The 18,143-nt window shown below is 38.0% G+C and overlaps 1 pseudogene; it reads left to right on the top strand.

Annotated features, from left to right (window-relative positions):
* The first annotated feature begins 2,270 nt into the window (after positions 1 to 2,270).
* On the top strand, positions 2,271 to 3,215 carry LOC148122693 (olfactory receptor 2A12-like; annotated as a pseudogene).
* Positions 3,216 to 18,143: the final 14,928 nt, after the last annotated feature.

Consider the following 18,143-nt stretch of genomic DNA (forward strand, 5'->3'; position numbering starts at 1 on the left):
AACTATGCATTTTTGGCCCCAGCACCCTGCACTGTGATGCTCCCTCTCCTAAAGGACTTCCCAGGAATCTCACAAAATCTTTTGACTTCTCAGTTTGTTCATGGTGTCTTTGGTGAACTTAAACCCCTTCTGTAATTTCCAAGCTGGAGCCTGCTTTTCAGATTCCTAGCAAGCAGCTGCCACCTGCTGTGAATGCTTCTGCAGAGAATGCCAGAAGCAACTGTGGCAGACCTGGCTGTCTTGACTTCTGTGTCTACATCGTTGTGAACCACATTGGGCATCAAATATTGTTTTATCCTCAGCACAGTGACTGCCCTTAATCTACTGCTATTTCAGCTAGCAACCGTGACTCCAGTTGCTTGCTGCGTCTCTGACAAAGGCCTGGACACTCATGCCACAGCCTGGTGGGAATTCTCTTCCTGCAGTCACCGGCTCTGCTGCTACCACTAAAGTTAGCTTTAAATCATTATGGTTCTATTTATAAATCAGACTCAAGATTCAAAGACTGGGCTGAAAACCTGATAGCTCAGAGCGGTTGAGTAGCACCTAACTAACTTACTAACTTCTCTCTTTGCTTGCATCTCTGTAAGGAGCATTCTTCTGCTCTGCCAAACAAAAACCTTCATCACTTTAAAAATCCTTCCCTACTACCTTCTGTGCATCTTTCTGTTTTTTTTTCCCCAGATACCCTCTGATGCTCTATGATTACTTTACATTTAGTAGTTGATAACTCAATCTCTAGATCAAGGGTTAATTTTATGTAGTTAACTCAAATACACACATGGGGTTCACAGTGTTATCAACAACTCCCCAACAGGCAGGAGGTGGTGGGAGCTTCAGAGATTAGGATAGTAGGACTGGGCATTGTGAGTAATAGTGCTGAGTGCTTTTATGCTTAGGCAGTGCTCATTTAGATAGACTCCTCTGTGAAATGTTCTAATTTCTTTTCTATTATTCTGTTGGGAAGGCTGTTTTCATGTTTATGTACAAGTTTTATTTTTCTAATTCTTGGCATAAGTCTTTTGAGTACATCTTTTTAATTCATTCTCATATGCCATTCTTTTCTCCATGGTAAGAACTTTTCCATAGTTTTTTAAAGAACTTTTTTCTTAATCCCCCAAAAGGTTAAAGATATTTATATGGTCTGATTGAAAAGATCTGGTTGCTTTACACATAGTAGCTAAATCTATGGTACACCTTGAGTTGATTTTGTGTGAGTGCAGCAGGAGGTAGGAGTAAAAAGACAGAGATTTATCACATGACTGGCTGTTCATCTGCAATTCTTGGAAAGACTATCAAGTTCCAGGTGCATTGTAATGTGAACGTATGTCATCAGTCATAAGGCATTGTGTGCATGGGTCTGTGTCTGCTGTATTCTGTTACCTTCACCCATTTGTTTGCTATCTCTCTTTTGCATATATCTGTGTGCATGCATGTCTATGTGTGTAGTGGGTTCAGAGACTGGTGTATGATTAGGGACCGCTTGTTCGTCCTGGCCACCTAGCTAGCTTAGCCTTGAAATAATCACACAGAAACCGTATTCATTAAATTATTGTTTGTCTCATTAGCTCTAATTTCTTATTGGCTAACTCTTACATATTAGTTTAACTCATTTCTATTAATCTGTATATCACCATGAGTTCGTGGCCTACCAGCAAAGTTTCAGAACATCTATCCCCAGCAGTGGGTCCATGGTGTCTCTCTGACTCTGCTTTCTTCCTCCCAGAATTCAGTTCTCTTTTCTCTGCTTACCTAACTTCTTCCCTATCAATCTAAGGTCATTTCTTTATTCATTAACCAATGAAAGCTGAACATGGACAGAAGGACTTCCCATACCAGACTGGTATGGGATTTTTCCTCAGTTTCCCTCCATATTATTCATTGAGGCAGGGTCTCTCTGTTGAACCCAGCCTTCATCATTTTAATTGGTGTAGGTAGCTTCTCACTGTGGGGATACCTGGTATGAGAGAGTAAATGTTCATACAGCATATAATGTGTTACATGGTGTTTCTAGGAGCTTTGTAAACTACTTTAGATATTCACAGTAATGCCAGACATGAGTCTTATCAGCCTCATTTTATAGATGAAGAGATTGAGGCATCAAGAGGTCACAAAACTTGGGTAACTTGGGAAGAGTACACAGAAACTGAGCAGTATGCTTGGAATAAATACTCCAGCTTTCCTACCTCTGTAGAGGCCATCTTGCTGGCCGATGATTTATCCAGTATCATGTTGTTAAATGTGATTCTCTTACAGGCCCAGTGATTTGGATGATTCCAAGACAGAACCAAAGCTGGGTTTCTGAGTTTATCCTGCTTGACTTCTCCAGGGACCCTATGACAAACAACACCCTCTTCATTGTGTTTCTTCTCATCTATATGAGCTCAGTACTGGGCAGTGGTCTCATTATTCTTCTGATCTGCCTGGACACACATCTCCACACTCCCATGTATTTCTTCCTCTGTCCTCTTGCCGTGTTGGATATGGGCTGTGTCACCACCACTATTCCTCAGATGTTGGTGCATCTTCTTGCTAAATCCAAGACCATCTCCTTTGCTGGATGTTGGCTTCAGATGTATATGTTTGGTGCATTGGCAATCACAGAGTGTATCCTCTTTGTGGTCATGGCTTATGACCGGTATGTGGCAATTTGCCACCCACTGAATTATACTGTCATCCTCACCTGGGACTTGTGCATACGGTTGGCAGCTGGAACCTGGGTCTGTGGTTTCTTCTTCTCTCTGATACACACCTTCTTCACCATGAGGCTTCCATACTGTGGCCCAAACATAGTCAACCATTACTTCTGTGAAGGACCCTCAGTACGTAGTTTGGCCTGCATGGACACTCATCTTATTGAAATAGTGGATCTAGCCATGAGTTTCTAGATAAATGTTGTCCCAATCTCCCTCATTGTAACCTCTTATATTCATATTGCCCTGGCTATTTTCAAGATCAAATTCACCCAGGGCCGTTGCAAGGCTTTCTCTACCTGTGCCTCCCACTTGACTGTGGTCACACTCTTCTATATTCCAGCCACTTACATCTACCTAAGGCCCAACTCCAGCTACTCCCCTGAGCATGACAAGCAAATCTCACTTTTTTATAATGTTTTCTCAGCCCTGATCAACCCCATGGTCTACAGCCTAAGGAACATCAAGAGAGCATTTCTCAAGATGATAGATATGGTAGGTAGATTGTTGAATCTTAGGTGAACATTGCATAAATGCTCAATGTTTAAGACAGAGAGAGTGTCTTTTTGGTATGCAAACAACACTGAGCATTTAATCCAATATAACTATTTAATAACTGGGAGCAATATTCTTGAAACGGAGATGACAGTCTTAATGAATAGATTACAGTACAGTTTAAATGAAAATATGTCAGTAATCTTTGTGGTTGTGCCAACAGATAACATCAAATTGAATTGAGAGAAACTCAAAAGGATTCCACTAAAATAAGGAACAAGACAAGGCTATCCACTCTCTCCATATTACTTCAACATAGTTTTTGAAGTTCTGGTTATAGAAATAAGAAAATAAGAGGAGATCAAGGGGATTCAAGTTGGTAAAGAAGAAGACAAACTTTCATTATTTGCAGATGATATGATAGTATATATAAGAGACCCCAAAAACTCTATGACAGAACTCTTATAGCTGATAAATACCTTCGGTGATGTGGCAGGATACAATATCAACTCAAAAAAATCAGTAACTGGGGCTGGAGAGATGGCTCAGTGGTTAAGAGGACTGACTGGTCTTCCAGAGGTCCTGAGTTCAATTCTCAGCAATCACATGGTGGCTCACAACCATCTGTAATGAGATCTGGTGCCCTCTTCTGGCCTACAAGTATACATGCAAGCAGAACACTGTATATGTAATAAATAAATCTTTATAAAAAATCAGTAGCCCTCCTATATACAAATGATAAAGAAGCTGAGAGGGAAATCAGAGAAACATCACCTTTCACAATAGCTACAAATAATATAAAATATCTTGGGGTAACATTAACCAAAGAAGTGAAAGACCTATGTGACAAAAACTTTAAATCTTTGAAGAAACAAATTAAAGAAGATGCCAGAAAATGGAAAGATCTCTCATCCTCTTGGATAGGTAGGACCAACATAATAAAAGTGGCAATCCTGCCAAAAGCAATCAATAGATCCAATGCAATCCCCATCAAAATCTCAACACAATTTTTTGCAGACCTTGAAAAAAAAAATCAACAACTTCATATGGAAAAACAAAAAACCCAGAATAGTCAAAACAATCCTGTACAATAAAGGAACTTCTGGAGGCATTACCATTCCTGACATCAAGCTCTATTGCAGAGCGACAGTAATGAAAACAGCTTGGTACTGGCATAAAAACAGGAAGGTTGAGCAATTAAATCACATCAGACACAGATTTTAATCCACACACTTATGAACACCTGATTTTTGGCAAGGAAGCTAAAATTGTATGATGGAATAAAGAAAGTATCTTCAACAAATGGTGCTGGTATAACTGGATGTCAACATGTAGAAGGATACATTCATATCTATCCTCATGCACAAAACTCAAGTCCAAAAAGAACCTGCTTTGGACTTATAACAGGGCAAAACTTAGGAAGACAGGGAAAACTAAACTGATGCTGTGAGAAAGAAGGGCAGAGTCAGGAAGAAGCCATGGAGCTCCTGCCAGAGACAGACACCAGAACTTTAGCTGGTAAGCTACAGCCTCATGGTGATATACAGGTTAATAAAAATATTTAAATTAATTAATGTAAGAGTTAAATTAAGATGTAAGTGTTAACTAATAAGAATCTAGAGTTAATGGGTGAAGAAGCAATTTAAATAATACAGTTTCTATGTAATTATTTTGGGGCTGAGCAGTTGGGAACCAACACTTGGTGTCTTTACTACAAATTGGCATGCCAACGTAGTGGACTAAATTCATGTAAAACCCGAGAAAACTTAAAAATTGTAGACACAAAAGAACAGAGTTAAGTGTGGTTTGTTATTGGCATTTCCTTGGGTGGGCTCTGTTAGAAGCAAACAGAGGCATGGCTCCTTTAAGAGAGGTCTTCTTGATTCAGTGGCAGCAAGAAAAAAGCTGCACTATTTTGAAATGCCAGCTTTCTGGGCCCTGCTGCTATCACAAACTCTGACTCTTTCAGGCAGAAGGTCCAGCTACAGAGCATTTGAATGGTGTTTGCAATCAAAGAGCTACAGTTTGCTTGGTGACAACATAGACTGGCTGTGTGCCTACAAGTGGGGCTATGAGCATAGCTCTCAGAGGCAGCAAATATCTCTACCATATTGTAGGTAGTGCCATATTTCCCCTAACAATGGTGCTGCTTAAGTTCATTAGAATGGCTTAGCATTTTAAGATGCACTCCTGGGCAGTAAAGAATTACAGATACACAATAAGATAGATAAAGACATAAAAGACCTCTAAATGAGTCAAAGTGTTGGATAAATATACATAGGCTTGGGAGAGAGAGAAGAAAAAGAGTATAGAGAGTTATAAAAAGAAATAAATGGTTTTAAACAAAACAAAACAAAGTCTTTAAAGAGAGAGAGTACAATCATAGATTAAAGGAGTAAAGATAATAAAATAAATATTAAAAAGTAAGAGAGTAAAATTAAATAAGCCACATAAAGATGGAAAATACACAGAGAGTCTGGATTATGTATATTATTGTGTTTTATTTGAATTATTTGACTTGAATGTGCCAAGTACAGAGAGACATTTCATTGTATGGGCTGCTAACCTAAACCAACATATATATGTTAAAGGTATCTTGATTTCAAAATGTGGATCTAAGGATTGCATTGAAAAAGAGGTTCTTCTTTTGTTTCACAGAGGATGAGAACCTGTGAAATCTTTCCAGACTAATATGGTTTGATGGACCAAGACCCCCTGAAAGGTCACCTTGAACACCCCTCAAAAATTACTTCTCCCAATAAACAGCAGGAAGAAGTTTGGACAGAGCTATACCCAAATTCCAAAATATTGTCTATAAATGTTTGTCTGTATTTAAAGGCAGATATGCTATAGAGATTTGTTTTGGTATGGATCTTGGTTTATTGATGCAAATTTAAGGTTAATCTTGTTATATGTATATTTATGCTCTTGATAAAGGTATTGTGATTGTGTAGTTCATTAAAATATAATGTATAATTAAGAAATATAAGTTAATAGAGATCATCTATAATAGTCAAGCTTGAAGTCATGTTAGTTAGATTTTCTAGATGTACAGAGATGTACTTCAAATGGATAGGGATTCTTCAAATCTTTCAAAGACTACAGAATATGGCATTTACAGGGTTTTAAGATCTTAGGACTTTTCATGTTTATGATACACATCTGCTCCTGGCAGCACCAATCAACTTCAAGCGGAAGATGGACATCAAAGGGGTTCCTTATAGAGTTGGTTAGCAATTTGGGCAAGAAATTGCTCCTGTCCGGACTGCTTGATGAACTGGACATGAATGACCTGCAGAGGAATGACTGTTGAACTTGCCTAAATTTGAGATAATGCTTTGGGGTTCCTGCTTCATGAAAGAGTCTGCTGGGCATTCTGAGGACATAGAAGAAAGTGGTTGACAAACTGTCAATATAGGCAGAACTGTCTTTGAAATTTTCTGCTTTGTGGAAAGTCTGCTGGATACTATGAGCTGGTAGGCTAAAGATGGATGCCCCAATGGTACAGAAGAACTTTGGGTGACTGTCCAGGCAGCAAGATATCTCTGTCATTTTTAGAGTTTTGGAAGTTGCTCACAATGCACTTCCTGTTTACTTAGGTAATATTATGTCCTTCTTGAATCTTTGATGGAGTTGAAGAATAGTTATTATTTTCCTTAGTTATAATAAAAGATAAAGTAGATGTAAACATTGTAACTGTAATTCTTGCTAGATACCAGTTTTGTTATATGTAATTTTACTATGTTAAAGTTAAAACATTCTTCTTTTATTTAAACCAAAAAGGGGAGGTGATGTGGGATTTCACTTGGTATGCTGTGATTACCATTAATGAATAAAGAAACTGCTTTAGACCTATAGCAGGGCAGAACTTAGGTAAAAAGCTAAACTGAATACTGGGAGATAAAAAGGTGGAGTCAGGAAGAAGTCATGGAGCTGCTGCTAGAGACAGATGCCAGAACTTTAGCCGGTAAGCCACAACCTCATGGTGATACACAGATTAATAGAAATGGGTTAAAGTAATATGTAAGAGTTAGCCAATATGATGCTAAAGCTAATGGGCCAAGCAGTGATTTAAATAATACAGTTTCTATGTGATTATTTCGGGGCTGAGCAGTTGGGAACCAGCAAGTGACCTCCTTCTAACATTTAAATCCAACCACACTGAACCTGATAGGAGAGAATGTGGGAAGTAGTCTTCAACGAAGGGGCACAGAAAACTACTTCCTAAATATAATCCCAGTAACACAGACACTGAGAGCAACAATAAATAAATGGGACCTCCTGAAACTGAGAAGTTTCTGTAAAGCTAAGGGCACAATCAATAAGAGAAAAAGGCAGCCTACTGAATGGGAAAAGATCTTCATGAACCCCTCATCAGACAAAGGACTGATCTCTAAAATATATAAAAAAAATCAAAAAATTAGATATCAAAATTCCAAATAATCCAATTAAAAAAATGGAATACAGAACTAAATAGAGAATTCTTAACAGAAGAATCTCAAATGGCCAAAAGATAAGGAAATTTTCAACATCTTTAGCCATTAAGGAAATGCAAATCAAAACAACTCTGAGATACTATCTTACACCTGTCAGAATAGCTAAGATCAAAACATCCATGATATCTTATACTGGAGAGGATGTGGGGTAAGAGGAACACTCATCCATTGCTGGTTAGAATGCAAACTTGTATAAAACATATTCACAGCACACAGAAAGGCATTCCACATCATATATTATCCTTACCACAATCATAACCATCATCCTTATCTAGTGTCTGATGTTTCTACTGTAGCCTTTATTATTTAATCAACATCCCCTTGGCTTGCCAGATCTGTGTGTCTATCTTTTGGTTTATACAAGATTATGCCTTGAAATTCAATCTCCAGGACTTATGATAGTCCTGACACAGAAGCCACTATTGTGACAGATGAATTATTGTTGGATAGCAACACATTCTTCCTTAAAATACTCAGAGAACAAAGCGGAAGAGCGATCCTGGGTGATGGATAGAATGTACAGGTGGGAGGGGGGATCTAGGGTGATGGGTAGGGTCCACAGCTGGAATGTAAAACACTGAAATGTTCAGGTTCCCATAGTAGCCCACCTTTTTGAGAATCACTTTCTTTGGGGGAAAGGAGACTTTGGATTTTATGACTATGAAGAAGAGTTGGAGATATTGACCTCAGAGGGTTTTTGACTCAGAGTAGAGCAAACTGCCCCAAAGCAGCATCACTGACTCTCTTATTCTTGGCTGTGGCTAAGGCTTAGTGTCTGTCACCAGCTTTTACATTTGTGAAATGTGGACCCTTCTTTCACAGGCCTACTGTCAGGACCTGGTGAGGAAACATACATAAAAATGCTTTGTAAGCTGTGACTTTTAGTGTGATGCCCCAAGGGACCATTTCAAAACCCTCAGTGTTCTTTCAAAATCACAACCTCCTGCTATTCCCTTCAGCTTCCTTCTCCAGACAGTAACCCAGAACACTTTTTGAAGTACACACCTTACCAAATGAGTCAATTCCCACATGGTTCCTCAATGAGACATAATCGGCTGGAGGCTAATTAAGGAGTCCCTGGTTTGTTAGAAAAGGAAAAGCAGCTAGCTCCTCCCTCTTCAGATCCCACCATATTCACCTTGAGTCCTATGATCTCACCTGGGTCAAAATGAAACTCTAGAGTTTTCTGTCTACCTCTTGCTGACCTCTGGGATGGTCCCTTGACCTGTAGGAACAGGATCAGCTCTCAGCATCAGCAGAGAACTTGGTTAGACTTCTGGTGCAGCTATGAGCTTAGATGGTTAAGCATGTGACATACATGGCAGAGCCAGCCTCCACCCAAGAGGCATGGTGATGCTCTGAAACAGGGTGTACCATACTTGCCAAATCCCTCCTCTCTTTGTGGTCACTGTTCATTTATCTATGAAAGAGACAGGTAGGGTCATGATTGACAGGATCTGGTTAGCTATTCTGTCACTTAAAATATCTGGCTGATATTTTAATCTGCCTTCAGGCAGGTCACTTTTATGTCCATGAATCTCATTTTCCTTATCTGTTAAAGGGAAGGTGAATGTTTATCTAAACTGGACTGTCTCTTCAGAACTCAAAAGAGGGTGAATGATATGAATGAGAATAGTTAGGTCTCTTGTGTGCAACTGATATTTAGCACTAGCATTGCAGGGGTCATGCCAGGGGCTGAGGTAGTTCTGGTTTGGATTGTTGTGGTATAAATACACCATTCAAAATCAGTATCCTGACAGCATCATGTGTTAATAGAGTCTGAGCTTACATGTTGTTCTATAGTATTTCACCAAATGAATCCAGTGTACTAGGTAGGCTTTAGGCCACAGACTGCTATAAAATGTGGTCAGATCATCAGAATTTGAAGAGACTTGAACATTCATTACCTTTACTCTTGGGGTATCAGTCAATGCTATGAATCAAACTCTCAGTCTCACATATACTGTCTAGTTAGGTGTTATGTTTCTGAGTCACATTCCAAGTCACAATGTCTTTGATCTCAACACAAAATCTTTAATTGTAGCTTTAATTAACTTTTAATATTGACTGTGTTTCTAGCCCAGCTCATTATATTTCTAAAATCATCAAGGACTCTGGTGACCTATGAAGGGTCAGGGAACACCTCTAAGTCAAATCATCAACTTTTGAATATTTAGGAAACAATAACACAGACAGAAGGCAGGATGGCATTCAAGGTCATGGAAAGTTGAGCAGTTCTTATACTAGGTGCTCATCATAATCTTATGAGATCCTCCAAGCAACCCTAGATGGGAAGAGGTTACTTCTGGTGATTCATAGAAGAAAGAGTTGAGGCCAGACCACAGTGAATTTAAGAGAGAATATTTGAGAGGTCAGTATATCTGGAAACCAAGGCTTCCTATGTTCCTAATAGTCTAATAGTCCCTAGGTGAGTTCCATTTCTTCACTGGCAGGGTATTGCTATACCTGGGAATTGTGAAGAGTAATTTGAATCCAAGACTGTCTAGTTAAAGCAAGCTTTATTTTAGAGTACACCTGGGACTAGCCGGTCTGGTTGTGTCTCCTAAATTTTAGAGAGCACCCCATGTAGGCCTCCTTAAGCTGCTTTTATAGAAGAGATAAAGTGTTCACAAGGCCAGGAGAGTTGGTTATTAGACACTGTTAGAAAATACACTGAAAGGGAAGGTACAAGAGTAAGGATAAACATCATGTGAATGGTATCATAAGTTTAGCATAGGCTAAAAAACATGTTCTGCCATTTATATCAGATTTAACAATCAAGAGCTTATTCTTTTTAATTTTATTTTTTATTTGTAATGGTGGTAGCAAAAGAAAATATTTAGTGAGCACTTGTGCTATGAATGTTATGGTTTGAAAGATTATGTGTAGATCATTTATTTTTATTAATTTTATTGATCTATACATTTTCCTCTGCTCTCCTCCATTCCTCTCTCTTCCCCTTCAACCCTCTCCCATGGTCCCCATGCTCCCAATTTTCTCAGGAGATCTTGTCTTTTTATACATCCCATGTAGATTAGATCCATGTATGTCTCTCTTAGGGTCCTCATTGTTGTCCACGTTTTCTGGGATTGTGAATTGTAGGCTGGTTTTCTTTGCTTTATGTCTAAAAGCCACTTATGAGTGAGTACACATGATATTTGTCTTTCTGGGTCTGGATTCCCTCACTCAATATGATGTTTTCTAGATCTATCTATTTGCCTGCAAATTAGGAGTTTATTCTTAATTACAAATAAAAACCTTATCCTGCACAGGGCCAATAGGAACTTATTCTTAACTGTCTGAACTGCAAACAGAAGTCTTAACTAGCAAGGCATATTGTCTCTGTTTTGATTTCACACTCTCCTTTAGTTGTATTCTGTGTCTTCAGAAGCATCTAGTTCATTGTCCCAGTTAAAGAGACAGGATACAAATCCTTGACTCTGTAGTGGACATTTGGCTATATTGGGATCTAATGATCTTGAACCTAATGGCACCAAAAGAAATTTATGCATCCAATTAAGGTATTAAGGATGAAAGAGATAATAGTAATTGGAAACAGAAGGGTCAAATGCCCTGTGATAGCTGACATCAGAGTTATCAAGGGAATAGGAACTAGTCACTTTTCATCTTGGGTCCCCCTTTTTCTGCAACAACTTGGAAAACAATCAAATTATCTCCAATTATTCCTAAGTGGATTTTTATAAAAACAACAATTATATTTTAAATCCTTGTAATTCCTCCTTGTTCTACATAAAACCAGTTGAGTGCCCAATCATATAGTAGGACTACTTCAGATATTGAATCTACCTATTGATAGTTCTGGGCATATTTGGTTTTACCAGGTACTTTTCCTGTTTGCCAAAAGAAACTATATGTAGCCATTTCATCCCTTATTCCAGGGGCTTTCCTTTAGATCCAATAATCCAACCTGTTGAAGACAAGAGATGAAATTCTTCTGTAACTACTTCTTGCTAAAATCAGGGCATCATTGACACATCCCTAGAACCCTGGAATGCTAGTCAAAGGCCTTGAGGAGAATTCAGGCAATGAGGTATTTTTTTCAGAAGCATCTGGTTAGCATCTGACCTAGCTAAAGAGACAGGGAGAAATCACATAAACTGGAAGGGGGCACACCAGCTTTCTGCATGTCCAGAGCTCACAGCAGCTTGGAGAAGTTTGTAGTCCACAGATGATCCCAGATGGTATCTGTCACCCAAGCTGAAATCTACTGAGACAGGGCAAACAGGAACTTATTTTTAACCATCTTAATTGCAAACAGAAACCTTAACTAGCAAAGTATATTGTTCCTGTATTGGCCTCACAGTAAGACGCTGCTGACTTTCAATGATAATGTTTTATGATAGACTGTATAATACCTCCCAGGGCAGTATTTGCTAGGATAACGGACACATAGTTCAGGAAGGAATCAGGATCTGACTCAAACATGGTCTTATTAGCAGTCAGAGCTCAGGTTTTGGGCAGTAAATGAGAATTTCAGTTCTTGACTTGTTCATCTCCTTTCCTGAGTTGCTCATATTAACGAAAAGGTCACTACCCCTCCGCATGTGTGTTATTTTCTTGTAGTGTGTCCCCAAGAGTCTCTTCTTTGTAATGGTCTTGTTGAGAGCATTCAGGGAATCCCTAATGGGAACAGAAATGGCCTTCCTCCAGCTCTCTTGGGGGCCAAGATAGGAGGCAGAGCCATGAAAACCCAGCAGTTCACTCCACTGTGAAGAGGGTAAAACGATGGTGTTGCATTGGTGTCTTAGGATCTTATAGGCAACATTTTCAGGAGCCGTTCTCCTCCATGTGGAGAAGGCCAGAGACTCAGGCCCCCTTACACTCTCAGAAAATTAGCTTACTTTCTGGAGATTGAACTGCTAGGAATCTGCACTTTTACACTCATTTGCCTCATGAGGACTTCCTAGTCAGTTTCCTTCCCATAGGAGCAAGATACCACAACTCAGTGACATCTTATTGGATGCAGGAGTAGGAAGATGAACGTAAGTCATGGGCTTGTGTGTGGGGACCAGGCATCTGTGGAGCTTAAGATCTGAAGTAGCCAGTCCTCCCATCTCTAGGTCCTCTGTGTATACATTCCAAAATTGGTCTTTAGTTTTCCCTCACTGTCTGCTCTCTTTCTATCTTGTTCCCTTCATTCCTTCCTGGTTAACCTCATACCTCTCATTATCCATGATAGAAGAACTTGCTGACTGTTTGTGTCAAGCCACATTCTATGTAGGTATTAGTAACAAATAATACAATGTCCTAAACTCAAAGATCTCAAGTTGAAAACTGCACCTGAGAGACAGCAGTGCTGACCAGTTTTGAAGGGAACTTTCCTCCATCACAGAGAGACAATTTGAAGTTCTTAATGGACAGAGTCTTGGGAATTTTACTCTTTTGTTTGTGAAAGACAGGATCTGCTGTAGCATCCTCTGGCCATGAATGGCTTTGCACCTCCAAAACCCAACTGCAGTAGTCACATGAGGATGCTCAGAGGCAGGAGGAGGATGGAGCACCTGACATGACTGAAGGTAGAAATGTTGGGCTTCTGACCTGGTGTGATGGCGCTCAGCATTATGAGGTGGTTGAATGAGCATGTGAGAGGATAGGATTAAGGAAATGAACTGAGGAGCACTTGAAGTCTCTTTGATATTACTGCCGTAGCCCAGGAAAAATTCCCTGCTTTCTTCTTTATATAGGTGATTGGCTCTTAACTCATGGCCTATTTCAGTAGGTCATTTTTTGCAGTGTTTTGAAATCCCTGTTGTGTATATTTTTGGTCATCTGCATGGACATGCATAAGTATACATGTGTAAATTATGTGATAACATACTTGCTGGATAATGCACTATGTGTTTTGTTGCAGGGGATATGCACCTGATGAACACATATTGAAAGGATCATTTGAGTTTATTTTTCTCCCATTGGTTCTGTCTGCTCTCATCACCAGTAAGCACATTTTATTGTAGTCATTCTGGCAGGCATATGCTATTTTATCTTTGGTAGAGTGACTGTGCCTTAATCTGCTGTTATTTAAGCCAGCAATTGCAACTCCACTGCTACTGGGCTGGTTCTCTGGCAGTAGTTCAGCTTTTCAGGATACAGCCTGGTAGGAATTCTCTTTCTACAGCACTGGTTCTGTTGTTGCTGAAAGTTAACTTTAACTGAATCTGTATCACTCTATTTATAAATAAGACTTGAGATTCAAAGACTCTACTTCTTTAGAGAGGTTGAGTAGCACCCAGCTCGCTGTCTCTACTTGCTCTCTGAAAAAGAACATCCCTTTTTTACCAAACAAAGAAAAACCTCACCACCCCAAATCATTCCCTACTTCTTCCAGTGTGTCTCTCTATCTCTTCCAGAAGTCCTCTGGTGCTCTATGCCAACTATTTGCTTACTCAGTCTCATGACCCAGGTTTAATTTTATTTAATTAACTCAAAATTAAAACAAACTTGGGGTTTATGGTGTGACTGAATATCCCCAAATATTCTCTCTCCCATTTGTCTAAATAAAAAGGAAAGTTTTAACTCCAACATAATAAAACTATATATAATAAGAACAATTATCAAGTAAGGATTGCATTCAGTGTCGAGTCCATTTGTATTTGTTAAATTCAGAGAAACTGCTCTACTATCTATCTTATCTTGGTGAGTCCAAATTTTGTACCTAATTCACTTTCTAGTCTAACTTGTATTACCAATCTAAAAATATCTTCGTAGACTTCAATACATTTCCTTAGATAAACAATTTAAGCTTTTATGTCTCTCAACCTTATATACTTTATACATCTTTTGTGAGTTTCTTTTCTGAATTTGGTAACAAGAAAAATTCTAGTTATAACTATCTCATCTTCAACTCCATCAGAGACCCAAGAAGGAAATAATATTACCTGAGTAAACAGGAAGTGAAGAGCAAACAACTTCCAAAACAATAGAAATGACAGAAGCAAGTGACTGCTTGAACAGTCACCCAAGGTTCCTCTGTGACATTGGGGTATCCATCTTCAGCATACAGGCCTAGAATATCTGACAGATCTTTCCATGAATCAGGAATTTTGATGGATTGTCAATCCTATTTTGTCTTGGCAAATATCGGCAGTCACCTTCTTTTGTGTCCTTTTCATCCAATTTGGACCACATAATGTCAACAGTCAAAGCAAGGCCAATTTTTTGCCTAGTGGATAACTTTGCCACAACAAAAGCAAACTCAACATGGAGGTTCTTCAACATCTGTCATCCTTGTTTGAAGTAAATTAGTACTGCCAGGAGCAGATATGTGTCATTATTATAAAATGTCTTAGATTAAAATACTTTAACTACCATATTCTGTAAGTATCTGAAGTGTTTGAAGACCAACTTTATATCTAAAATACATTTCTGTTTAACCTTAGAAACATATCTAACATAGCTACAAGTTTTATTATTATTTTTTATTATTATAGATGACTAAATATAAATATATTAACTTGTATTTCTTAATGACACATTATTTTTTAGATGGACTGCATAGATATAATACTTTAAACAAGAATAGAAACATATATACAGTAGAACAAAAGCAATCTTATATTTGTATAAATATGCAAAATTATATTAAACAAGAATAGAAACACTTATAGAGTATGTTCTAACAAAAATAACCTTAAATTTGTACCAAAATCCAACCACCCTACCTCTTGTGAATGTGGGTGTTATATTCTTAAAATAACTTTCCATTCATTGTTTGGAGGTGATGGCATCTTTACAGCCCTCTGAAAATATTATAATAATATTCAAGTACTGAGAACACTAGCTATAACACTGATTATTCGGTCTGTGTGTAGTGAGAATATGCAGGGAATATCTGAAGTCCTGGCTTGGAGAAGTCTGTGAAGCTGGACCATCTCAGCTAATCACACTGAAATTGTCCTGTGCAGTTTGTAGTTCAAAACCAAACCTTGGGTGGTGTTGTCATCTTAATGGCATTACCACAATCCAGAGGAGTTACTGTGGACCTCCATCATTCTTTTGGAGATTTCAAAGGTTGTTTTTAGGAATGGTCACAGTTCACTGCAGTAAACTTAAATCCTTTAAATGCCATAATGCAACAGATCTTGGAGAGCTTAAAGGAACATAGTCTATCAAGTATATCTGGGTATACAAACATAATTCTTGGTTACCTGTTTCAGACTCAAACCCAAAATCACATACAAGAAGTAGATGAAGTCTAAGGCCAGCTTTGATTTTTAATTGAATTAGGACCACAAAAATCTTTTTTCTTTTATGTTTGTAGAGAGCAGCAGAAACAAATAGTTGGGAAGATTCATAAAATTTTATCCTATTAGAAATGTGCTATACCATTAGGCCAATTTTACTCTTTCTTGGGCTATTTTCTCTGCATGATTCTTCTTTCTTCTTCAGATGCCTTTTATTTGTTTGGTGGTTTTCAGATCTTAGTTGAATGCTTTTATTCTCCTGGAAAGACAAAGACAAAACAAAACAAAACAAAACAACAACAAAAAATCCAAACCATGCTCCAACCCTAACTTTGAGGAGTTTCTTTTTGTCATGGTATATCTTTGTTAATACAAAATGGTTTTTTGGTAATAGAAAAAGTATTATCTTTTAATAGTAATAAAATTATTTTTTCTTACCTAATCAAATGAAAAGTATTTGTTAGTCTTATAAGTTAGTTTGGATTGAATGATCAAGCTGTTTGATGAACTATTGCCTTTCTTAATTAAGAGGTTTTTTCTGTTTGCGTCTAATCTTTATCATTCTTGATGGTATTCATTGCTTTTATTCTCTTTGGAAGTAAAACAAATCATTTTTCTCAACATATCACATATCCTGGTTTCCATTCTGAGGTCAACACATCCTTAAAGTATATAGGCTCATTTAATTCAGCAGTTTCTAACTCTTCAAAATGGAGCTTAGTTATACAAAAAAAAAAACAAGTAGGACATTTCTTTATAATTTATTTAGCTTGTTGCCAAATGATATAAAAATTTATCTTCAAATGTTTGTTGTTAACATGGTATTTCTTTTGAAATCCTGAGGCTCCTAAAACATTTCCTACTAATAGTTGGTCAATTTCATCATTACTTTGTTCTAGAGAGCCTGGTCAACCTGTATGAGAGATATGATGAGTATTTTAGACAAGGGATGATTTCTATTTCTGATTACTTGCTATAGTTTAATAAATAGAAAAGTTAATTCTGAATCATCTGGAATAAGTTTAGCAGTTTCAATATATAAAACAACTCTTTCTGCATATTGAGAGTCAGGAACTACATTAAGAGTTTCTGAAAAATCTAAAATGCCATGAGAATAGCATATAATTCTGATTTCTGAATGATTCATAATGGCTTTGAGCCACTCTACTTAATTTTACTGACTTATAACATACCTTTCCTGGTTTATTTGCATCAGTATAAAAAATGTAGGGACTCCAGAAATTGGTGTTCCTTTTATTACATGAGAGGGAATCCAATTCGCTCTTTCTATACACTGAAGTCTATTGCTTTGGGAATATTTGTTGCTAATCTCTCCTAAAAAATTACTACAAGCTCTTTGCCAATGTTCACTTGCTCTTTATGAGGCATTTTCAGCATTGGTAGAAGGTACCACCATTTTTGCTGGATCTCTTCCTGCTAAATGACAAAGTCTCGATTTCCTTTTTAGAATCAATCCAGAAATCTTTTCACATAGGGTTTTAATTGTTCATTCTATTTATGTGTAATAACCTGAGGCTGCTCCTCTTCAGTTTCCCAATGCAATGGGGGCATTAGATTCTTATCTAAATTCCCCTATCTGTGTCTGAGTATTTTTCTCATTTTCATTAGTAGGTCTTTCTAAAGCTTGTATCTTTTCAAAGGTGAGTCATTCTAAGATTTGTATCTTATCAGTCAAATTTTATTTGTTACAGTTATCAAACCACTTTAAAAGGATAAAATATTACCAAACTGATAGTAACTATAATCAACATTAAGATCACAGGTAATTCATGCCATCATTTTTTTTTTTATTTTCAAGCCATACATGATAGCACTATGAATTGTGGCCCTAGCACCCTGCATTGTGATGTTGCCTCTCCTAAAGGGCTTCCCAAGTATCTCACCAAATCTGCTGACTTCTTAGTTTGTCCATTGTGTTTGTGGTGAACTCAAGCCCCTACTGTAATTTCCAAGTGGAAGCCTGCTTTCTGGAGTCCTGGCAAGGGGATGCCAACTGCTGTGAATGCTCCTGCAGAGAGTCCCAGGCAGCAACTGTGACTTCTATATCCAAGTGATTGTGAACTACATTAGGCATCAAACATTGTTTTATCTCTAGCACAGTGACTGTGTCTTAATCTTCTGCTCTTTCAGCTAGCAATTGTGACTCCACAGTTACTTGCCTGTTTCTCTGACCGGGGCCTGGACACTTAGGCCACAGCCTGGTGGGAAGTCTGTGCCAGGCAGTCACTGGCCCTGCT

Source organism: Myodes glareolus, chromosome 3, assembly GCF_982192425.1.
Source record: "Myodes glareolus chromosome 3, mMyoGla1.1, whole genome shotgun sequence".
In the NCBI taxonomy this organism is placed as follows: domain Eukaryota; kingdom Metazoa; phylum Chordata; class Mammalia; order Rodentia; family Cricetidae; genus Myodes; species Myodes glareolus.